A 25,400-nucleotide genomic window follows, 5' to 3' on the forward strand; every position below is an offset into this window, starting at 1 on the left:
TTCTAGATAGAATTTTTTTCAAAGCAGAATGACATTTTTGTACCTGAATCGACAGTGATAAGAAAGTTGTCATTTTAATACAGTTTGCATCTTTCATTTTCACAGGTGGTACAGGCTGGTGGCCTATCGTTGCTTCACTTGGTGGCTTCACGGGAGGCTCGGACACCGCGTTCGGAGAGTAATACCTGCCTGTGCGGTACTTGCCATTAGACAACATTTCCCCAGCGACAGTGGACAATACCGCGGCTTTTCCCGGGATGTGCTGCAACCGCAACTTTACAATGTGTAATGTTTATTATTTATGTTCAATTGAAATTAAGATCTAAAATAAAACCCAACATATATTTTAACAATGGTTGTTTTGATTTTTTAAATGAATCTAGTGTGTCTCCATTGAATAGTCTTCCTGTGCCTTGTCTTGTCACACCACATGTCTCCGGCCAGCATCCTCCCTCACGCTGGCCGCCCACCTTCAATCCACATAACCGTTGAACCCATATGCAGCAGACATACATATGTTATTTTGCGGGTTGGCATCAAGCCTCCCGGCCTTGCCTCCTCCCCCAAAAATACTTACCACACCACTTTGTTCAGGGTCTCCAGGGTGAACTGCACCCATATATTCTCCTGGGAGGCTGAGGTATTTATAAACTCACCCCCCTGCCTTCCATGTACTAGATCCTGCAGCCTGCCTCTTACATGCAGTTAGATGGCCTCTCCTTGGTGAGGCCCTACGGCAAACGAGTCTTGTCTGCACGACCACCGCCCGCACCGGGGTACTTGCGCTGGCAAGTGGAGCTGTCAGGGAGCGATAAAGGCCAAGAGGTGCCAAAGACCATGTACACTTCAAAGTGGTCTATAGAGCATGGGTTGTTGTTCCCATGTCTACTGCCAGACCCCGTGTCTCCTGCCAAGCATCTCCCCTCACGCTGGACGGCCCCCTGCAATCCACATAAGTGTGTCTCCATTCACGAGTCTTCCTGTGTCTTGTCTGCACGACCACCGCCCCAATCCACCCCCCGCCCTATCAAAGGCAGTTCGCACCGGGGTACTTGCGCTGGCAAGTGGAGCTGTCAGGGAGCGATAAAGGCCAAGAGGTGCCAAAGACCATGTACACTTCAAAGTGGTCTATAGAGCATGGGTTGTTGTTCCCATGTCTACCGCCAGACCCCGTGTCTCCTGCCAAGCATCTCCCCTCACGCTGGACGGCCCCCTGCAATCCACATAAGTGTGTCTCCATTCACGAGTCTTCCTGTGTCTTGTCTGCACGACCACCGCCCCAATCCACCCCCCCGCCCTATCAAAGGCAGTTCGCACCGGGGTACTTGCGCTGGCAAGTGGAGCTGTCAGGGAGCGATAAAGGCCAAGAGGTGCCAAAGACCATGTACACTTCAAAGTGGTCTATAGAGCATGGGTTGTTGTTCCCATGTCTACCGCCAGACCCCGTGTCTCCTGCCAAGCATCTCCCCACACGTCATTCATTCACAAACACACCCCTGTTTCGAATTCTTTATAACCCACTTCATATTTCTAATGAGAACTTCTTTGCGCTTTGCTAGTCAACCCGTGAAGGTGCTGGTTGTCTGCTCTTCGTCTCTGTGAACTTCCGTGACCACTTTGAGCAAACTCATCAGTTTGCAACCTGTGAACTGCTCCCTGTTCTACGACAAGAAACTACTCTGATCCCTGCATCTAACTGTTTGCTCGTCAAGGTAAGGCCATGTACCATACTCATTTTGCGTCCAATTTCTTTTCGTTCAAGACAGTACATGCAAGGAACTAGTCACATGTTCTGAGTTTAGTCAAATTATTTTTGTATTTTTTTAAAGTTATTCAAATACTTATCCGCATGTGAATACCGTGTATAGTTCCAAAAACCAAAACATACCTTGCATTGAACCTTTTATGTATTTAATTTTTTAACACATTGGTATTCATAGAGAATTGTTGATCTTTACTTTTCAGAACTTTCCACAATGCCTGCCTATTCCATTGGCGGTTGTCCTTCGAAGACCCATAATAAATCTGAAGGTACTATAATGCATGTTTTCCCTAAGACAATAGATCAGATAAGAGAATGGGTCCGATATTGCGGATATCCACCCTCTGAGCTTGAAAGTAGAGTCCTAGAAGTCTTTGCGGACAAGAGGGGTGATCGATACCGCATCTGCAGCAGGCACTTTACCTCTGACATGTACTCCACATCATTGCTAATAAAGAAGAACACACCGCGAGCGAGGCGAAAATTGCTCTCAACCGCTATTCCCACTCTATTCGTCCACATCCCTCCACTGGTGAGTCAAGTTTACGTATTTATCTCTCGGCCTTGCGGTAGTGTGTAGCATTAGCTAACAATAATTTCCCCATTTATGTATCCACTCAATATGAAGGCGGAAGATTCTCCATCCGTGTCGTTATTGCAGTCATCAGCCACTTCAAGCGCCTATCGGGTAATATTACTTGGCTATTCTGCCACTGACTTGTTTTAGGCATGTAAATCAATAGTTTTAATTTATCGTGTAATTATTTTACCTAATGGTACACCCTTGTACTCGTCCTCTAGTCTTTGTTTTCAGTTATAATTATTGTTATCCAAAATAATTCAAGTACTGTCTTTCAGGGAGATGCTGAGGAGTCCAACGTATTGACGACTACCGTTGATGTCACTCAGATGCTCGAGGTACGTTTCAGGACAGTTCCATCGATGGAGATCATCAGATCTTGCATTCTTGTAGCGTGATTGTTACACACAATGTTTCTTTCGTTTTTAGCCATTGATATGTCCTTCTGTCGTCGCCCTCCTATGTGTCTTCTTTTTTCAATATTGTGTTCATTACTAATGAAAGTCCTATGTTTCAGGGAGTCGATGGAGCATTAGTCCAAGAAGAAGGGGGAGCGTGCAGTTACGGGTCGGCGCAACAGCTTGCAGAAGTGTGCACCGCAGTTACATCGTCCCTTGATGTTCTTATGCATTTCGAGGTATGGATACTGACAGCTCGATCAAGCGAGATCATATGACGTGATTACATCCGCTATACTTCCTTCTTTATTAACGCAAGTACTATGTTTCAGGGAGATGACGGAGCTTCTTCTACAAGAACATCACCCCTAGTAGTTGATGCAGATTTCTGGGTGGTGACACTTCCAACGATCGAGCAAATCGAATCATATTTAGATATCCATTATTTATTTTAGACAACTGATCATTTGTGCAGGTCTATTTAGATGAGCCGTTCACGCCTGCACAAACTTTCTGTTCTTTTTATCAAAATAGAAAACCATACTAATGCAATTACTGTGTTTCAGGGAGTCACTGAAGCATCATCTTCAATAATATCATCAATGGAAGTCTATGAGGAGCCCGAGGTATGGATCTTGACAGTTCCATCTAACTAGATCAACAATGCGTGAATAATTGTCGTTTGAATGTTCTACACAAAGCGTTCATTCGTGTTTTGCTATTGAGATGTACGTGGGTATTGGTCCCCAAGTACATTTTGTGTTTTCGATATTATTATACATACTAATGAAAGTTCTATGTTTCAGGGAGTCCATGGAGCGTCAGTGCGTGATGGATGTGCTTATCAGGAAAACATAGTCGTTGCAGCGCAAGAGGAAGTGGAGACATGCACACACGAGTCGGAGCAACAGCGTCCTGATGTTGAAGTTCGAGGCAAGAAAGTTTCAAAGAAAAGAAAGCAAAAGAAGGTTAGTGTCCTGGTCACTATATTATGTTGTTTTTCACTGTTAATAGTTCAATACTGTAAGTTGTGTTTAAACTGAACACCCCTTTTCCAATCTGTCCTCTAGTTGCGAGTGGGTGTACGAACTAGATCTACACAGACAGTGAAGCGAACGAGAGATGTTGCTTGTCAAACCTTTTGGCAGGGACTTGAGACTGGAGAAGCATTGTGCCAATGGGAAGAATATGAAGTGATTGACAACGGAGCTATACCACCACCAGCCATTGATAGTGAATGTCCTCCTGGTAGTTCGGATGCAGTCGGAGATCAATTCACAGAATCCACACCCGCAAAAACTAAGACGGCGAGAAAGTTGAAGAAATTGTTTTATTCACCCATCGCCGGAGAAGGAACAGATGTTGCAATGGAAGAGAATGAAGTAGACGACAATGAAACACCATCAATATCACTGAACATAGCGGAAGACGATATCAGAGAGTCTACCTTTCATGTGAGTGACATGTCCTCAACGTTACAGGCCGAACCAGCTGGGATGCAGAGTGACAGTATAAGGAAAGAGGCCAAATTCATTGTATTCGATAGTTGTTTGATTGATATTATTATTCGGATTAAATGTGGGCATTTGGTAGGTGGGGAAGTATGTGGGGAGCCATTGATTAATGTGACTCGTGCAATTCGAGGCACTAACCTTAAAATACATGCCACCTGTACAAAATATCATCCTTTCACATGGTCTGCACAACCTATGCTGGGACAACTGCCAGCAGGCAATCTACTTTGTGCAGCGGCTGCACTTTTTAGTGGTTCAAGTTTTAAAAAATTAGAGTCTTTCTTTCAGTTTGTGGGAATCCATTTCATTGCGAAAACTCAGTTCTACAAATACCAAACCGATTATCTATTTCCAGCCATTAGCGAAGCTTGGAGAATGGAAAAAATGTCTATTGATAGTACATTCGCGGGCAAACGGTTCAGGCTAGCCGGTGATGGACAGTGCGACAGCCCAGGATTTTCAGCCAAGTACTGCACCTACCACTTTCAGGACATGGAAAGTAAGAAAATTGTGAGTTCGGTGGTCGTGCAGGTGTCACAAAGTACATCCTCAGTGGCCATGGAGAAAGTTGGCTTTGTAGCATCATTGCAAGAACTACAATCGCGGGGAATGGTGATCGACCTGATAGCCACGGACAGACACGTTTCAATTGCCAAGACAATGAGAGAACAGTACAAAAATATAAATCACCAATTTGACGTTTGGCATCTTGCAAAATCAATCAATAAAAAATTGTCGGCTGCAGGTAAAAAAAAAGAATTGCAAGGTATTTCACAGTGGTCCAAGTCAATCAGCAACCATCTTTGGTGGAGCTCAAAAACATGTGGAGGGTCGTTGGAAATTCTACTGGAAAAATGGCGGTCAGTAATGCCACACTGTACAAATGTTCACCGATGGAACACGAACCAACATTTCCACAATTGTGAACATGGCCATTTGTCCACAGAGGAGGCACGGAAGAAGAAGTGGTTGATTCCTTCATCACCCACTCACAAAGCCATTGAAAAGATTGTATTTGATAAAACTATACCAAAAGCTTTGAGGGGACTCACGGAATTCTGCCACACAGGAGATTTGGAGGTGTTCCACAATATGTGCCTAAAGTACAGGCCAAAACGATTGCATTTTGGCATGGAGGGCATGATAAATCGGACTCTTTTAGCGGTCTTGGCACATAACCATAATGTTGGCCGTCAACAAAGTAGGACGACCGGAACTTTAGGGACGCTTCGCTACAATAAGGCCTTCACTAAAAGAAGTAAACAATGGGTGATCAAACCAGTGTTTGAGGATATGCAATATGAGTTTATTGAGAAACTTATTGTTGACGTCCTAGATAGGCACATAAATGGAGTTGTGAACGAACCTGTGCAGGGGACAACTGCATTGCCACCCAACATTGCATCTGTTCCATGTCCACCTAAAGAAGAACTCATTGAGAAATACACATCACGGTTTAAATGATTGTAATTTGATTGTCTGTTCTCTCAAGTCTCCTCATGTCGCAGGCCCATTGAATATGTGTATCTATGTATTGTGTAAATAAAAGTGATTGCTCAGTGTACATGCAATGTGTCTCTCCACCCTTGTTCATTTGCGCATTAAATTAAACCAAACAGTAATATAAATCATTTTTCAGTAAATATAGAATCTCTCCGTATTTATGGTTCTGTGTGGCTGCAAAGCACGCAGACAAAATGCAAAGATGGAGTGTAAATTTCAAGTCCTGTGAGAATGCCTTACACTGAATGTAGCTAACTTGGAATGTGTGCTCGTTCGAAGTGAAGGTCAGCTGCTTTGATTTTTTCTCGGGTGCCAGAATGGCCCACGACTCAGAATAAGGTTCTATTGTATTTTGACCTTGACAGGCCTGGACCACGTAAGAAACGATAATGAATATAATTTCAGAAACGAAAGCCATTTCATGTTCGTTCATTAGAAGAAATAACGTTGGCATAGAAGGAGTGGTATTTCGGGGCTGCCCTACGCACAGACGCAATGGAAAATGCAAATATAATGTAAGTAACTCTTTAGATGAGTTTATACCGCAATTTAATTACTATACAGTTGCTTTAAAGACGGGTTAAGTTGTACTTGTTCGTTCTATGTGGCATGTTGTTTTGTACCGCGCACTATCTTGGGGAGAACCGTCTACTTGGCCCCCTTCCCGCCCCTACCTGCAAGGCTAAAAACCTCGGGGTCATCTTCGACTCCACACTCTCCTTCTCTCCTCATATATCTGACGTCTCTAAGAAGTCACACTACCAGCTGCACCTCCTCAGAGGTATTCTTCCCTTCCTCTCCTTCCCCCAGAAGCTCACTGTCTCCCGAGCCCTGGTTCTCTCTAGGCTGGACTACTGTAACAGCCTCTATCTTAATCTGCCTGCCTCCACTCTCCGCCCTCTGCAACTTATCCAGAACAGAACTGCGAGACTTGTCCTTGGCCTCAAGCGGGCCCTTTTTATTTATTATTTATTATTTATTATTTTATTACGCTACTTACCTTGTACTGCACTTCCCCCCCACCTCCTCTCCTTGCACTTTCTCCTTTTCCCCTTACCTCTGCACTTGCGCGATCTGAATGACACCTGGCCTAGTAGGATCGTTTGTCTGTCTTCCCCTTGTTCCCCTCCCTCCCTGCCTCGTCGCGCCTTGAAACACTTGTGTATAGGCGCGTTACAAATACCATATCATATCATATCATACTTTTACGGAAGCACCTCAAAACCTTTGCTTCTGCTTTCTCTCTCCCTCTCCCCTGCTACAACTGGCCCACTGTCTGCGATCTCGGTCCTGGGCCCTTCCACTCTCCACCTGCACTCCCTGTCAACCCCTGCACTGGGGGACTGTCTCAGTATCCTACAGCCCCCCTTGACGTTTAAAACCCAGTTGCACTGTACTAGCTATGAAATAATTTCCAGACCTAATATATAAAATGAATAATTTTAATAAAGATCTGATGGTGAGACTAATTTCCTTTTTTTATGTTTTTCAAATAGATACATCGTCCATTATTGTCTGTGTCACGAGTACCAGACACCGGCGGATGGCTTCTATAATCGCCAGTTGCTTCTCCGCGTGAACAACGTTAGCACCCTGACCATTTTGTGGGACGATCGCCAAGTACAAGTATGCCCTTACGCGGTACTAATGGCTAGATGCAACATACAGACCGTTGTGGTGCCCTAGTGCCTCGTTGTTGGAATAGCCATGCGATTATCAGTGCGACCGAAGAGCTTATTTTATCGTAAACCAACACCATGTCTACTGCACACGAACATCGCTTGCCTCAAGACGAAATATTTTGGATCGAGAGCAAATAAAAATTCATTTATCTAAGACCCTGTGTACAGCAAAGGAACATCGTGTGCCTCGAAACGAACTTTTCGGAACGTGAACAAATAAAAATGCAAATCGCTGAATATTCTCAAAACATTTGATGTCAAATAAATGTACTTTGCCAAATGTACAATCTTGCCGTTTGCTTTTAAACCACTGTTCCATATTCCGAATTGTGGCGCTGTATTGTGAGATGATCTAAGACCCTGTGTACAGCAAAGGAACATCGTGTGCCTCGAAACAGAACTTTTTGGAACATGTGCAAATAAAAATGCTAATCGCTGAATATTCTCAAAACATTTGATGTCAAATAAATTTACTTTACCAAATTTACAATCTTGCGGTTTAATTTAAAAGTACAGTTTCATATTCCCAATTGTGGCGCGCTGTGTTGTTTGAGCTCATCTGTGTTGATTTCCTGGTTCTGTGTGGAGTCGCGTAGAAGACGCCTGGGCGCGTTTGCCTACGCAGCTCAGTCACGTCACGGATAGAGGCGGGGAATATGAATGTTTTGATCAAGTCTGTTTCAGGGGCGGGGGATTTGATTTAGTGCCGCAAAAGCAGGTGAGCCAGGGCGATGCGGCAAGTGATAGGATTATCATAAAATGGCGACTGATTTCGAGTGCGTTAATGGACGAAAAGTCGGGTAAGGTCCATAGGAAAGTTTTCCACGATCTACCGAGTTATGCTTAAAAACACATGGCCGAACCGTAGGGACAATAAAAAAAAAGTCCCGGAACTCTCCTTTAATGTCAAAGTGTGGGTGCCATGACAGAGTGTCAAGGGAGTATGAGAGTTAGAGTGGTCAGATTATGTGAACTGCTGGTCCAAAGTATTGTGTGAGTCTCAGCTGTATTGAATCGGAGATGTTGATGCATGTTTGGGTGCATGTAGTCAGTAGTGTTTATTGAGCAGTGTGAAGGTTGGTGGGCCATGCCCTTGCAAGTATGGCAATGTAAACAGCAGCAAAATTCAGCGGGAAAGTCCACACCCTGGGCCCCAAGGGAGGAAAGGCAAGCATGGCAATGCAACACAGCCGCAAAAAATCAGTTGTGAAACCCACACCCCGGATCCCAAGGGAAGAAAGGCAAGCACTACAATGCAAACCAACAGCAAAACTCAACTGGAAAATCCACACCTTGGACTCCAAGGGGATAAAGGCAAGTATGACAATGCCAAACAGCAGCACAATTCAACTAGTAGGCCCACCCCCTGGATATCATGGGAAGAAAGGCAAGAATGGCAATAGAAAACAGCAGCAAACCTCAACTGGCAAATCCACACCTTGGATCCCAATGGAAGAAAGGTGAGTAAGGAAATGCAAACAGCAGAAAATATCAACTGGCAAGTACACACCCTGGACTCCAAGGGAAGAAAGACAAGTATGGCAATTCAAACAGGAACAAAATCTAACTGGCAATCCCACATGCTGGATCCCAAGGAAAGAAAGGCAAGAATGGCAATAGAAAACAGCCGCGAAATTCAACTGGCAAACCCACACCTTTGACCTCAATGGAAAAAAGGCGAGTAAGGCAATGAAAACAGCAGAAAATATCAACTGGCAAGTGCACAACCTGGACTGCAAGGGAAGAAAGGCAAGTATGGCAATGCAAACAGCAGCACAATGTAACTGGCAAGCCCACACCCTGTATCTCAAGGGAAGAAAGGCAAGAATGGAAATAGAAAACAGGAGCAAAACTCAACTGGCAAACGCACACCTTGGACCCCAATTGAAAAAATGCGAGCAAGGCATTGCAAACAGCAGAAGATATCAACTGGCAAGTGCATACCCTGGACTCCAAGGTAAGAAGGGCAAGCATGGCAATGCAAACAGCAGCAAAATGTAACTGGCAAGCCCACATGCTGAACCCCAAGGGAAGAAAGGCAAGAATGGCGATAGAAAACAGCCATGAAAATCAACTGGCAAACTCACTCCATGGACCCCAATGGAAGAAAGGCAAGTATGGCAATGCAAACAGAAAATATCAACTGGCAAGTGCACACCTTGGATTGCAAGGGGAGAAAGGCAAGTATGGCAATGCAAACAGCAGCAAAATGTAACTGGCAAGCCCACACCCTGGACCGCAAGGGAAGAAAGGCCAGTATGGCAATGCAAAACCACAGCAAAATCAATGCAAATTTGATTGAGAAATGAGAACGCAATCTAGTGCAACACAACAACAGCAAGTGTCGCAATGTAAACGTTACAACAATGATGAAATCTTCTACCCGGATGTTGCTGCTGCAGGCTAGAGAGGTATCTGGTGGGGCTGGGGTGCCAGGGCAAACAGGCAAACAGGGATGGAAGGCACCCAGAGGAAAGAACCCTTTTCATGTGCCGCTCGGGCAAGGCTGCTCTGGGTGGAGGGTTGGAGGGTTCAATTAGGGTGTTCCAGATCTCGTGACCTGGAACACTAATCAGAGGTGGTGAGGGCAGGAAGTAGAAGGGGAGGAGTCATTGGTTCTCTGGCCCCTGCAAAGCGCAAGTGAGTGTTGTAGTGCTGGGATCACAAATACATTTTTTAAAAAGTGCCCAAATGCAGGGCCAATACCTGTTTAGGGCTTCTAGGCCCTGTGATGGTTGCTAGTGTCTGTGTAATGCGGAAGTGGGAGGCTATTGCGTGCCTTCACCAAGTCTTTTTGGTGCTTCGGGTCACATGACCTGTAACACCAATTAGAAGGAGTAAGGGCGGGCAGTGGGAGGGGCAAGGAGTGATTGGGACTTCGACCCAGGGGAAGCATGAGGGAGTGTTGTAGTGCTCGGAACACAAATACACTTAAACAAACATGCACATCATCTGTTTAACCTCTAAGCAATGCACCTGCGTTATCTTGTTTGAGGGGCATCATGGCGGGACCTCTGAGATGCTCTAATTTGTTTAGGCTGATAGGAAGATGGTTGGGAAAAATAACTAGGCCATATTCAATGCTCGGTCATTTGACTGCTTTTGAAAGGGGTACAAATAGTGATCACAATCAAATTTTTAGGTGAGAGTATTTCACTCCATATTATTAGAATTTTGGATTACAATTATTTAAAGGGAATGTCATATAATTCACATTGTAAATTGGGGTACTTTATAGGCGAGTTTATGCATAGTTCTTTCCACTTTGTGAAGATTAAGTGATTGATTGGTCAGTAAAGGTTTCACTTCTAATCAGGTAGCAATATTTATTACTTGAGCTACTTCTGCAGCCCTATACTGCTGTACCAGTAATTCAAAAAGATCAGTGTAACCATGATATGATATGTTATGATATGATATGGCATTCATATCACGCATGTACACAAGTGTTGCTCTGTGCCACAAGACAAGGGAGGGGAGGTATAGGGAAGAGAAGACAAACAATCCTACTAGGCCTTGTGTTATTCGGATAATGCAAGTGTGACAGCAGAAGTGCAAGGGGAAGGAGAGGGGGAAGTGTGAACAGGGCAGCAGGTCTCTGAGTAAGTGCAGCCAGGGCAGCATGACTCCGGGTAAATTTAAGGAGGCAGGGGGCTGTAGGGGTTACAATTGCAGCCCTAAGTGTGCAGTAGGCCAGGAAGCAGGGCAAGGAAGGCTGGTCATGTAGGATCGTGGTACCCAGTGAGACTCTGAGGGAACCAAGCAACCAGTTGGAGCAGTACACAAGTTCGCAAGGGAGTGAGAGAGAGAAGGCAGAGGAGAAAAGGAGGGTCTTGCATTGCTTCCAGAAGTTCAGGTGGTCCAGCTCATGTCTGAGAGGGGCAGGGAGGCCGTTCCAGAGGCAGGCACCCACAGAGGAGGGAGATCCGACACCCACTCTCTTTCTGGAGAAGCTTCTGACCCTCAGAGAGTTGGAGGTAGCTGAGTCAAGGGCTCTAGAAGGAAGGTATTTCGGAAGAGAGAATTGGATGTAGTGAGCTCTCTGGCCCCAGAAAGACTTGTGGATGATGCAGACAGTCTTGAACTTGATCCTTGCAGCCATTGGGAGCAAAATGGGAGATTTTAGGGATGGAAATAAATGGTCCCTGGGCCTGAAGCCAAGTATAAGTCTTGCAGTCCTGTTGTGGCTTAGTTGCAGGGGGTCGAAGAGTAGAGGTAGACAGAAAGATGATGTTGCAGTAGTGCAGTCTGGAGATAATCAGGGCTCTGGAGACAGTGTGTTTCTGGGGCAAAGTGAGGAAAGGTAGAATACCTCTGAAGAGGTGAAGCTGGAAGTGGCACTTTTTGGCAAGTTCTGTGATGTGAGGAGAGAAGGAGAGAGTCGAAGATGATGCCAAGGTTTTTTGCCTCACATGAAGGTGAGGATAGAGGGCCCAAGGATGGTGGCCAGAGTGAGAGAGGAAAAGTGGGAGCAGAGGTCCCAATGTGAAGGATCTCCATCTTGCTGACATTAAGGCAGAGATCGTTGGAGGTACACCCATCCTGAATCGTGGATAGAAAGTCAGGAATGAGCGAGGGAGGAGAGGAGGCTGAGGGAACCCTGAAAGAGAACTGAATATCATCCGCATAACACTGAAAGGTATGTGGATGATTTCCTTCTTGTCCTAAAAAGAAGGAAAAAGGCTTAGTTTCAGCACAAACAACAATGCAAAATACCAAGATTTGACTTTCCTAAAAAGAGGAAAAAGGTACTAGTTTCAGCACAAACAACGATGCAAAAAAGGAAGATCGACTCTCCTAAAGAGATGTGAGAGATGGCCAAGCAATACAGTTCACTGAGATGCTTCTGAGTGGTGCGATAAGATAAACACAGTAATTAGAGGGGTGGTTTAATTAGTGGGGTGCTGTGATTGCTGCCCCCCTGACCCACCACACTTACTTTAGCAGTCGTAGAGGTTGATGGCTGCAGGCTTCTTGCTTCCCCTGCAGACATCGGCAGACACTCTCTGGAGCTGCTTCTGTGGAAGCTGTCCTTCACCTCTGAGTCCTTAGCAACAGGGGACTGCAATGGGCAGTGGGGCTGCCCTGAGTTCCAATTCCAAAAAGGGCCTAGTGCTCAATCAGGAGGGTCGGACGGGCAGAGGAGGAGTCGGTGGAAGGACAAGGGGAAGCAACAACAGTGGCAGAGGCCGCAAGGCAGTGAGGAGTTCTAACAATGGAGCACAGCAAAAATGGAGGCCAAATCAAGTACATTTCACCCAGGCCGAATAAAGCACAAGCAGAGTGCTCAACATCTACTGAGTGCTGGCGAAACATGCAAACACAGGGTAGGCTTCTATGTGTCCATTGTTCCCTGTTTTTACCTGAGAGTATTTTCTGTTGAGAATATTTGCCTTTTTTTAAGGAGTACAGATATCCGGTCTTATCTGTAGAGTCAATTATGAATAATTGTTGTTACTGCCATGGTTTCAGAGCAATGTAATATTATAGGGCAGCGATAGCCGTCCTATAGTTAAGGTGAGTCGGAGACACATAGGAACCCCTCAAAATTCTATTGTTAATAACATTTGATTCGAATAATGGATTTGGCCGATATTCCAAAAGTGATTAAAAGTTATCAAGAGTTAAAAAAAAACTATAGCCAAGGTTATGGGTAAATGAAACGCAGTAAAAAGCTATTTGCAGGTCAAAAAGCATACAAATGCATCAGGGAAGAGGTGGGGGGATGGCTAGAAAGCACTGAGTGAAATGTGGGAGTTGGAGGGGGTCCAGGGACTAAGTCAAAGATGTAGCGTGTGCTCAGGGGTGAAAGGGAGAGGGGAGGTTAGAAGGCTTCCTGCAGAGTGGGGGGAGCTGGTGCAGATGAGGGGGGCAGTTGGTGATAGCCTAGGGGGTAGGGAAGCAGTTTTTTAATTCGGCTGTTTTGCCAATATTCGCGGCTATGTTTGAGGTTACAAAGTACTACAGATAACCACAGGTATATGTAGTTCAGTACCCGCTGTTTCATTTGACGTTTGGGGTGAGAAATTGTTGGCTATGGCCAAAGGCCATGGCCATTGACTCAACTGGCATTCAGGTCTCCCATTCATGCAGTAACCAGGACAGACTCTGCTTAGCTTCAAAGTGAAGAAAGGGCCAAAGTGAAGAAATGAGCCAAACTTGCAAGACCACTTAGAAGAATGGGCTGGCACTTTTCTTGCTTTGATGCTAAGTAGGGTCAGCCCCGCTTTGAAGCTAAGCAGGGTCAGTCCCAGTTACTGCATGGATGGGCGACCAAATGGGCATCTGAATTGTTCACTTTTTTAAACCATGCCTATGTAAGTCCTTTAAGGTTTTGCACTCACAGACAATTGTTTGCACTTTGCTGAATTGCATTCTGGTATTTGTAGTCTCAGTCAATAATAAAAAATTAAAAAATAGGTATTTTCACAGAAACAGTGGGTTTCCTATTCCAGCAGTAACTGGGACAAACCCTTCTTAGCTTCAAAGTGAGGATGGGGTCAGCCCACAAAGGCCATGTCGCTTAATATATTGCCTCCCTTTAGAAGAACACATGGAGGATCATGGCCTAAGTGGGCTGGATCCTTCCTTGCCTTGAAACTAAGCAGGGTCAGTCAAGGTTGCTGCATGGATGGCAGACAGTCCACGGTCCTGAATGCTGTGTGTTTCCTTAGTTTTAAATATCTCATAACACGCAGCATCCGCATTTTTATGAAACAGAAAAAATGAAATAAAAAAAAACACTTTTATGCTGAACACTGCTATCAGAGAACCCAGCCAGGAGTTTGAGATGCAGCACTTAATCATTATGCTACAATGATGTTATTGTTTGGATTCTCACAAGTTTCATACCTAGCCTTTTATCATTGAATATATTAAATTATAGGCTAAGTATGAAATGCATGCCCCACAAAGCACCAAGCCATTGTGGCCTAGTTGTTAAATGCTGGGCCTCAAACTCTGGCAGACCGGGGTTCAAGGATGTATGTTTATTTAAAAATGTAATTAAAAGAAAAGCAAAGCAAGTGGGAGGTGGCGAGGTTTGTTGCTGTGCAGTCCTGTGATCTTATTTAGCATGCGGGCATTGCCATGTCACCCATATCCAAACATCCCTTGTGCCAAAATAACTGCACCAGAATGGCTTTCTCACCAAAAAGGATGCACCAAAAATGCACTGCGGTGGAATGGGCTTGCCAAATTGGCCCACACCAAAATAATGCCACCAAAAAGGGGTGTATCGCTTGGAGAACGCTGCTTAACCAAAATGTGTGCTCTGTTGTGATGGAAATTAGCCTATCCCACCCCCCTAGGCGCTTTCAGGTGAGGCTGACACCCTATGAGGTCATGTAGTGTATAAGGGGGGCGTAATCTGCACTATTAAGCACTGTGTAGAGGCACTGTAGTGCCTAAAGTAGATGCACGGCACTAGAAAACACACAGCAAACAATTCAATTTTGTATTATGCCCAAAAAAGTAGGATCTTGCTTGATCGCGCTGTTCATAAACCCAGCTCACTAAGCCCAATCTCATTAAGACAGAATGAATCCGCAGAGCCCCGTTCCTACAGAAGTTCACTTCCCCCTTGTCCCTCCAGTGTTGTAAATATTCAGTATCTTCCAAAGGAATGGGCCCTGCAAGAGCATGAGACAACACCAGGCTCCGCACTGTGCTCTTTCATCTCCAGTAAATTGCCAATAGGCTTCTAAACCCACCCAGCCAATCCAGAGCCAGTCTCCCACCACTGACTCGACCACCACACCTTTGCATTCCCTGATAAGCAAACCCCCCCCTGTTCCAACACAAATCAAGGGTCCGCAGATGATTTAATCATGCACAGCTGTATTTCTTCAAGAATTAAAACACATATCTTGTAACACGAGGTACAGTGAGGGATAAATTAAAGATCCAACCGTGGGTGGAGACCTTGAGTGTGGGAACTGCGGTATCAATGAAGCACTGAATGTGTGGGTCTGCATGGCTGTATTTTATCCTCCCTTCCCCCTGACACCATTTCCCGTGCCGCCCAGGTGCAGGCCACAATGATATAGTAACCAGGTTTAGCTTGTTTAGCTTAGAAAGTAACAATGTTGTATATGTGTGACCCGAAATTCACCTCAAGGATGAGCCCAGCTGACCCACGTGGATCCTGATTGATGGGAAAGAACCATCCAATGGTAGCTTGTCATCCCCTATGGAGCAGGCCCATGTGTAAGGTGCCACAAATCAGTGGCACCTTTTTGTACTATATGTGATGACGCTTTTATGCCTTTTAAGCTCTTGTTTGTAGCAGGAAGAGCAGAGCTCTCTCGAGCAGCAGAGTCCTTTGCTGATATTTGTATTCTGTGCAATTAAAACTTATTATCCTTGCAACGCTATCTCCTGGCCTATTTCCCTAGAGGGTTGTCTTTATTCTGGAGTGTGCGTACAAAGGGACTTGCCTTCATTTGGTGACCTTCTGAAATAATTCCATTGTCCACGTATTTGCAGAGGTATCAGGTGGCCTCTCCAAAAGGGTTGTGCCCACCTATGGTGACCAGCCCCAAAACATGTACGCTGTGTGGCCCATCCAGGTGCTGTCTTTGAAGGATTCCAACCTACTCATTGCAGCGGGATACAGCCCAGGGAGAGGCCCAGGCCTTTTGTGGATCCACCAGGAACACAGGCTTTCGGAAGAATTTGAAAACGTGAGTAAAGCCTGCAAGAGATAACAAAGTAGGGTTGGGTGTGTAGAGTAGTGTGAATGAAAGTGAGAGTCTATTTTTTTTTGCAGATTGTGGAGGTTTTTTATGGGCATTTTGTTTCATTTATTTTTTAAGGAATATAAAGGATAAGGAAAAGGGAATACAAGAGCCTCCCCAAGTAAGGGGAGAGGGTTGAACCACATTGCACTGTCCCAACCAGTGCAAGAGATAAATACAAGAAGAAATATAGGAGCTCCGTATAATTAGAGAGCTCAGGAAGTTTAGTGGTTGTAATTTTAGCTTGTTATTTTAGTTTTGTTTTTGGTGTATTTTAATGTGTGTGGAGGAGGCCCAGGAGGGGCGTGTGACGTGTGCGGGTGCATCAGAGGAGTGCATAGGGAGTAAGTAAGCTCTGGTGGGGAATAGGGAAGGGGGAGAAGGAAATGGATGTTCTTTTTGCTGACATTTTTGACAGTATTGACTTGTACTAAAGACACAATTAAGGTGTACATGTTTTAATTGATATTGGACGCATCTCTGGTTTAACTGTGGTACATCAGTAAACGTATATCCCTGACACAACTACGGGGACAGAGACATCCCTAGACCATATATGTAAAGCCCTGCCCGCATTCTGTGAGAAATCAGAAAGTATCATGGTGACTGAAACTAAAAGGGAGGGAATGCCCCACTCCTGGCCCGAACGGGGATCGTTTGATAGATGTGCCCTGGACCATATGTCCACTTACTTGACCGCAAAGTATAAGGCAAGACAATTACAGAGTAGAAGCAAAATATTGGACCTCTGGAGAATGTTCGAAGAAACAGAGGTCCCGACTGGAGGGGGGACGACACCTAATAATGAAAAGAAGTTGAGTATAGAGGAAGCTGGGGCAAAAGGGGAGATGAAAAAGGGGATATACCCGCTAGCCACACAGCTGGGAGATGGGTACACCAACCCAAAATATGTGTCAGGAGGCACTATAGTGGCCACCCAAGTATGGCTCCACCCCCACCATATGTCGTACCCCCTGAGGTGTCGAACCACAAAGGGGTAAGTAGGAAAGACCTAAAGGTGCATTAGCCTTGACACGCACAGAATTGGCAAGGTTACGGGCAGCTTGTGAAGCCACAAGGGGGCAGAGGTTCCAATGTTGCCCACGGGAATGCCCGCACAGCCACCCACGGACAAATGGAAGTCAGGCGTCTTCCTGTTCAGAATAAACAGTGCACCCATAAGAACCGTTCATGTAGGGTACGACAGGGAGATAGGCAGTTTGGGGTATGAGAATGTGGGGTCCCGGGGAGAGGGGAAGAGGAGTATTGGAGTGACTTTGATGACACAGAAGATGATGCAGATGGAGGGGCCGAGCAAGTGCCCCTGACTACACGAACAATAGAGAGCCTATGGGATGGAAGATTAAGGGAGAGCTTTGGTAGGATAGCATTAGCATGGAAGAAGGGAAGGGCAAATAAGGGCAGGAAAGTAAAGGTGAAACTGCAAATGCCCTTAATACACCAGGGTGCATAGTGACCATATTATGTTCCCTTGTCACAAACGGACAATAATAATCTACTTTAGGCCCTCCACAACTCACAGCAGGGGCAGGGAAATGGATCTACGCATTCGAGAAAAACACTGCAGGGGTACCCCCGGTATAGGGGACATTAGGAGCTTGTTAGTAGCAGCAATAGGAGATCAGGCAGAGATGGTGTGGATTAAAGGGTACGATGTCCTTTCATCGCCTGCCTGTTCATTCCCAAGCTTTTTAACGTGCACATTCTATCGAATGTGCTTATCAAATTTTTTAGGGGGGGTCGGAAAGGGCAGGTAAGGTATTGGGTGGGTGGGCAGTAGCAAATAATAAGTGTGGGAGGGGTGCTTGGGGGGAAAACCTAAAAAAAAAAAGATGAGCATTTTCGATGGAATGTGCACGTTAAAAAGCCTGAGGATGAACAGGCAGGTGATGAAATGACATGGAATCGGATTAAAGGTGGGTACCGGGAGCAGCGCTAAGTAACAATGCCCACTATTCAATAAGATTTGAGCACGAGTATGGGATGTGCTGCGACCCACGTTCACAGACACCCCAGAGTTACAATCAATAATGCAACGCACAATGGGAGATGAGGCAGATGCCGCTCAATACATTTTCAGGGTTCAAGAGATGTGGAGAGCAGAAACGGGCAGTGCCTGGGATCAATCAATGTCATTGTTTTATTTTATTGTAAAATAAGTGCTACCCAATGAAGTTCAGATAGCACTTGATAAGATAGCCGGGGTGGAAGCAAAGGGGTGGCGATTCAAAGTATATTACTGCACCATTGTATGAGGATCAAAGAGTGGGAGAAAGAAACTGTTCAGAGGCGGCAGGCAGAGGAAGCAAAACAAGTTCAAAATAAACTAGTGAAGGTAGCAGCAGTATTGACAGTGCCACCCTCAGAGCCGATGGCAGAGGAGGGGTGTGTCTCCATTGCAACCTAGGCGAGGATGGCAGCAGTTTGGGATCATATTGGACAAAGCCAGTGGGGAGGTAACCAACACTTTTCAGGGCTCCAGTGCCAAGGAGGGCAGCAGCAAGTACGAGGGCCTAGGGTAGGAGGATTTGGAGGGCCAGGACCAAGGGGTAGTGGGCCGGGACAATGTTGGTCCTGTGGCAGGCGGTTGCACTTCTCTTGGGAATGTCAGAGCAGACAGGAAGGGAATTACAACTACAGCCAACAAAAGTATGAGTATCCTCACCCAGGGAGCCCCCAAAGGCCAGCTCGTGGAATGAGTTCAATACCATACAAAATTCACCAGGCCTATACGCAGTTACCTCCCCAATTCCCTAGCCCTTACAGCCCACCACACCAACAACAAGCAATGCAGCCACACCAGCTCTGCCTCAACCAACAGCCCCCCAAGAACACTGTAACTACACCAAACGGAGTGGCTGCCCCATATCAAGGAGCTACCATGGTAGGGGTAAATCCTTTCTTGTTCCCTGGGACAGACACATACCCTGACTAAGACAGCCCACAGAGAGCACTTGCGTGTCCAGTTCTGTCAATGACTTTACATCCAGAAGAGGAGCCACTGGTGGGGTAGAAACAGGAAATAAACAATTCATCTTTATGGTGGACTCAAGAGCAGAGATGTCATTCATTAGCAAGGGAAACTTCTGTTATCAGGAAAGACTCTCGACACGCAGGCATTCACTGGGGCTGTGTTAACAGTTTCTTGCACAAAATATCTAGATGTCAAGGTGGGAGGGAAGGTTGTGCAAACTCCCCTCCTATAGTCGGAGAGTTTCCCTGTCAACTTGCTCCCTGGGGACCTGCTTAGCAAATTAAACATGACAATCGCGTTCACAAACAGATGGATTGTCTGCACCACACCTGGCTTGTGCTCCCTCCGGGCCATGCTGGTAATACATGCCGTGGCCAGCGAGGTAACAGTGAAAGGTATCCCCATAAAATCCTGACATGTTTATTTATGGCATCAGGGTGCTTGCACGAGCGGTCCCTCAGATTACCAGAAAAGAGTGGAGGGTACCCACTGACTTCATTTTCCGACCTGTAGTGCTCCCCGAGTTGCTTGCCGGCACAATTATGACATTAGATCTGGAAGGCCTAGTGGGCTCTGCTAAACAGATTGTAGTGTTAGGTACTGACACTCACGGGTGCCAGTGGCGCACAGTAATATGCATTGACCCGAATGTGCCCCTAGGACAATTGTCTGATGAAGAGCTTTTCGAGGATGCCAATAATGATGGCAAAATCATCCTCGAGATTTGCATACAATGTGAAATAACTGTAAAATACTGGAAAGTGCAGAGCCCCCTCATGGCTGTTATTAGCTGACCATGCCCATTCAGTGAGACAGATTTCCAATATGTCCCCCACACATTTATGACCCACAAACCAACACGATGTAGGGATGTTGAAAGAAGTGTGCCCGATACAGATAGCACTCAAACCTGGAGCACTACTCCCGCGGGTCAAACAGTACCCCCTGTCCAGGGAGGTCGAGGAGGGATTTCAGGAAACACTGCAGGCCCCACTGCACCAAGGGATCATAGTGTCTTCCACCTTACCACCCTATACGGCTAGATACCCAATTAAAAAGGCAACATGGATAGATGGAAGATGATCCAGGATTTACAACCTCTTAATGATATTTTACAGAAAGAGTGTCCACTTCTTCCCAACCTGGCATTCATTTTGTGTAGCATTCCCAAAGAGGCAACCGTTTCACTGTGGTCGATTTGAATAACGCATTCTTCTCAGTGCCCCTCCATCCAGACTCGACTCACAGTACCTTACAGCATTCACCCTGGGAGGGAAGTGCTATGAACACCGCCGCCTGTCTCAGGGGTACTGTGGGAGCCCCAGTATTTTTAACAGAATACTACATGAAGATCTATGGAATATCCAAGTCACAATAATTCAATACATAGATGACCTATTGGTCTGCAGCGACAGCGAGAAGAGCTGTCAAAGAGACTCCATTGCATTACTACAGTTGCTAGCAAGAATAGGGTACAAAGTGGACAAGGCAAACCTCCAGTACTGTTAACTGGAAGTGCTTTACTTAGGGCTACTTAGCCTCTTAAAAAAATAGAGGAACACCATTGCTGCGTGGCCAGCAGCACTGCTATGCTTGCTCCCATTGGATGGGAGCTGAATATGCTCAAGAATACCTTCAATCGAAGAGTGAGGCCTAATTGAGACCAAGATGCCATAAAGACAGTCAGCCAGAAACTTGAAGTACAAGAGGGAGTGGAGAACTTCAGTATGGTAACCTGGTTCTCAAAGCTGTAGTCCTGGTTCATCCAGGTTCATAGAACAACAATTTCCATGTTTCCCATGCAAAACCACCACACCTGATCCCCATTCTACAAGAGGGAGGCTAGAAGGAGAGGCAACATCCCTATAAAACCTCAAAGGCACAGTTAGTGGGTGTTGGTGGTAGGAGTAGCTGTTCCTTTGAGTCACAGAGGCAGGGACCTGAGCGTGCAGCTACTGTCACATGGGCTTACATGGGCTTACAGCTATTCTGTTTATTTCATTTAGCCAGAACTGCCTGTATAGCCTTGTCACATTTCACACAAAAACAAACTTTTTGTAAGAAATGTCCTTAGGTAGCTACATCCTTTTCCTTGTTATCATGCATAAATCACTTGGGACATCTGTATCCCCAACATCCTTGGTCCCCTCTTCCCCTGAAGAAGGCCGCTTGTGACGCATTCAGGCACCATAGAGAAGGCCGAAACTCGAGTTGACTATTGTCAACTAGTTTTTGATACTACCTCTTTTGGGATCTTTTGAGTTTTTGAGAGTCTACTGGAATTGAAAGAACAGACAAATAGGATCTGATTTGAGTTGTACAATCTCCTATTAACCTACACAAATGTATTTTTTCTCCACCCCTTTAACTTCTTGTTTTTGTTCCTTTTGACATTGCTTTGGTCACACTCAAGTGTAACTGGGTTTTCTTGCTTAGTTAATGTGTATGAAAGCGAGTATTGATGGATGATTGTTGGTTGGATTTTGCAGGAATATGCAAAGATAACTTACACACCAGTTACTGTCCGTAGATTTATAACCCCATATTATGTGTCACATACACACAAATGTGAATCAGTTTGTGTAATATATGGCCCATCTTTTGGACCATGTACTATATTAAATAACTGGAGATTTGCACAGGGTCTCCCTTCGTTTTGTGTTGTGTAACTTGGCCCCTGGACCCTTGTGTACAAATAAAAATGGCCTGACCTCCTTTTTTCGATTGGTGCTCCTTTGATATTGGCTGTACAGAGCAAGATATGAAGCAAGGGAAAGAGTTGAAGGCTGGAGCTTGGAACAGAGCCCCTAGAGCCTGTAGAGATTAGGATTCAGAATGCTGGAGAAGAAACCCATAAGGCTGGGGTAAAGGGGAAACAGAAGGCTTCAGAGAGGACCCATGAAGCTGGTTAAAGGAAGGTCCAGAAAAGGGCAAAGACATGGAAGAAATGAGGACAGTTGTGGTTAGGAGGTAGGTGCTGAAGGGGTGAAGAAGTGGCTCAAATGGGTGAAAAAAGTGAGGAAGGGGTGCATTAGGGAACCATAATTGTATTACTAGAAATGCCAAAAGTGATGAGAAATGTGTCCAAAGGAGTGAAGAAGGTGAGGAGAATAAGCAGCTATTGAAATAAACGATTGATGAGGAATGGCTAAGGAAACAACAGAGAGAGGAAAATAAGGGGGTGGAGGAAGTATGGAAGGGAGCGAAGGAATGAAAAGGTGGAAAAGAGGTGACAGAAAGAAGGTGACAGAGAATGGTGGGCATCCTCAAGAAGTTGTAAGAGGTGGTAGTAGGTGAAATGAGGTGGGGAGCAGAGATCTTTTAAGACAGATGTGGTGGACCTGAAGATAGGAAAGGTTACACCCAAGAAGACAAATAACAAAGGTCAAGATTTTTAGGGGTGAAACTGGTGGCGAGTTGCCAGGATGGAGTGAGATTTTGAAGCAGGTTTGCTGGATGAGCAGAACACAAACATAGAGGGAGGACGTTAGGAACCTAATAAGAAACATGTTCTAGCATTATGACAGACTCTTGTCTTCCTGTACCTCAAATCCAACCTAGAAAGGTTGTTTCTCATGACCTCACTTATGGAATCCACCCACAAGCTATATATACTGTTAAACCCGAGATTGAGAATACAAGAAAAAAGACCCCAATAACTCTGAAAACATTGGGTACGAGAACGACTATAAAGCAGGGACATTGAGCTTGCACATATTGTGTGGATTTTTCCAGAGGACATCCATCCTCTGGAATTTCAGAGGACTCGAAGGCATTTTGTTGGAAAACTTTACTTTTATTAGAGACATTTTCCTCCACCACTGAGATGAACCATCTTGACAGCTTTCAGTTTAATAAGGACTGTTTTAGCTTTTTTGGACAACTTCCAGTACACATTTTGCAATATAATTGTTGTTTAATCTGATTCAATGGTTTGACCTGTTTGTCTATCAATGTCCACTGCGTGACACCAGCAGTACTTTTGATAGGTATTGTGCCAAATCCAAAGTCTTAGTTTGGTTTATGGGCTCTCTTAGAATCCCTTGCACAATCTGAAAGCATCTCTGCCTGAAGATCGTCTGTCTGTTTTCCTTGTCTTCACCCCTTAATGTGCAATTGATAAAAACTGCAGAATCGCTGTCAAGCCAATTTGCTGTATCCAAACTGTTAAACGTATCTTTTTTACTTACTCTGACTGTGCAGACGTTATCGTTTCAGAATTTCAAGGGCTCTGAGCGACTGTTGTTTCTTCCCTGTGTTCCCACCCTCCTTGAGCGCTTTGACACACTCCCCCCTCATTCCGAGGTTGGTGCTAGTCATGGTGCTGTTAGCACCAATACTGGTATCGCCACCGAATTCGAGGTATGGGGACTTACCGCTCTATTCTGACCATTGCGGGACCCGTAAATCCCCATTTGAAAAGCCATTCCCCATTCTCATTTGAACCCACATAGGGCTCAATGGGAAGGGGAAAGGAGTCAATAACGGTACCACTAATTGCGGTACCGTCATTGACCCTGGTATCCCTTTGCGGGTCCCGTCCATAACGCCTGGTAAAACCAAGCGTTAAGGGCGGGACCCACAAACGGACCTCGGAATAGGACGCAAAGGGATTACCGGCACCGGTGTCATTACTGGTGCCCGGTATCCCTTTGCGCACCGGTCGTAATGACCCCCACTGCCTGTCTATGGGCACTTTATATATAAACAATACCATACCATACCTATGAAACATATGAACGTTATTTGTAGCCAATATATTTGGAAATAATGTTGCAAGTGGCACAAATTAAACTGATCTGTAAAGAATTGTAGTGGCTGTGGAGGGGGACATTCCTTTCCAATATGATGGCTCACTTACAACGCATGCTCATAAAGTGGATCACTTCAGCACATGGGGAATAAGGTGCACACGAAAGCAAACAGTTTCACTTAAAGAAAAACAATTGGGTGGACCATTGCTTGCACAGTGTGGCAAATCGTCCTGTTTTTGCTGATATCACATGTTTGCTGTTACCACCACACTCATAACCAGGCCCATGATATGATTACAGTTGTAATGAGGTAGAGGGATGCGTATTACAGTAATCAGCTCATGCTTTTTCTAGTGATTCATTCAAGTCAGACTTGTATGTGAGTAGAGACATATTAGACAACATACGTAATCATTCTTTGATCAGTGCAATTTCCAATAGTTACTCATTTACTTCTATTTGGCTGCTTGCTTTTGATGGAGAAGTGAAGTGAAAAGGAGTGCTAATGACTATGAGTAAGACTATCCCTTAACTATCACAACTACTATGCTACAAATAGCAACGCTTGCACACTTAAACAAGTCATTTATTTTTAAAACTGAGGAATTAAAAGTCATCACTTAACACACAATGTAGTTCTTTGCATCTGCTGTCCACAAGGGTCAACTTTGAACACGTTTCATTGCTTCTACTGCTACATAACAAACGATTTCTCGCAATGCTGGAGCTGGAAAAAAAATGCAACCTGCCAACTTTTCGAGCGTCCATATTCAGTATAACACTTTGGTGAACTTGATTTGAAATTGTTTGCACGCATGCACATTTATCAATGCAGATGCATAAGCATCTCAGAAAAAGTTTCCTTTTGTTATTGGAAAAACATTTTAAAAACACAGTCGAATGTTTTACAGAATGGGTGCTTTGTTGGCACACACGCTCCAAAGTCAACATGCAAGTGAGCTATAAAATGCTGTACAATACAGCATCATTGACCTCTTTCATGGAATAGTGAGGGTCATTTTGATTATTTCCCGGTCAGGCACGGGAATGAGAGCTGTTTCCATGCCGTTTTTGTCTTGGTGGGGAAATAAATATTAATGGGAGCCCGCAATCATGTGTGCTGCTATAGACTATACTACGAATCCCTGTGGATTCATCCTACTGATTTAAATAGCAGGCAGGAAGGCAGAAATCCATGGAGATTCATGGGGATTCAAGCCTCCCTGCCCTAAGCTTTAAGATACCGCCGTGGCTGTAGGAAAACAACAGGGCACGTTCGCACTCCATACCCTTCTCTATCAAGAGTATTCTACTAGATATGGGGCCGATTGGGACATTTAGCCCCATAGTTTGTGTGTGATCTGTTTAATTTTCATGGAGAATCAAAATGTAGGCATCATTATGGAGTAAACCATGGGAAGATATCAGTCTGAATTTCAGAGCAGAAGTCACATCCCTGAATCATAGACTGCAC

The sequence above is a fragment of the Ambystoma mexicanum genome, chromosome 9, assembly GCF_040938575.1.
Source record: "Ambystoma mexicanum isolate Mex_15411 chromosome 9, UKY_AmexF1_1, whole genome shotgun sequence".
Lineage (NCBI taxonomy): Eukaryota > Metazoa > Chordata > Amphibia > Caudata > Ambystomatidae > Ambystoma > Ambystoma mexicanum.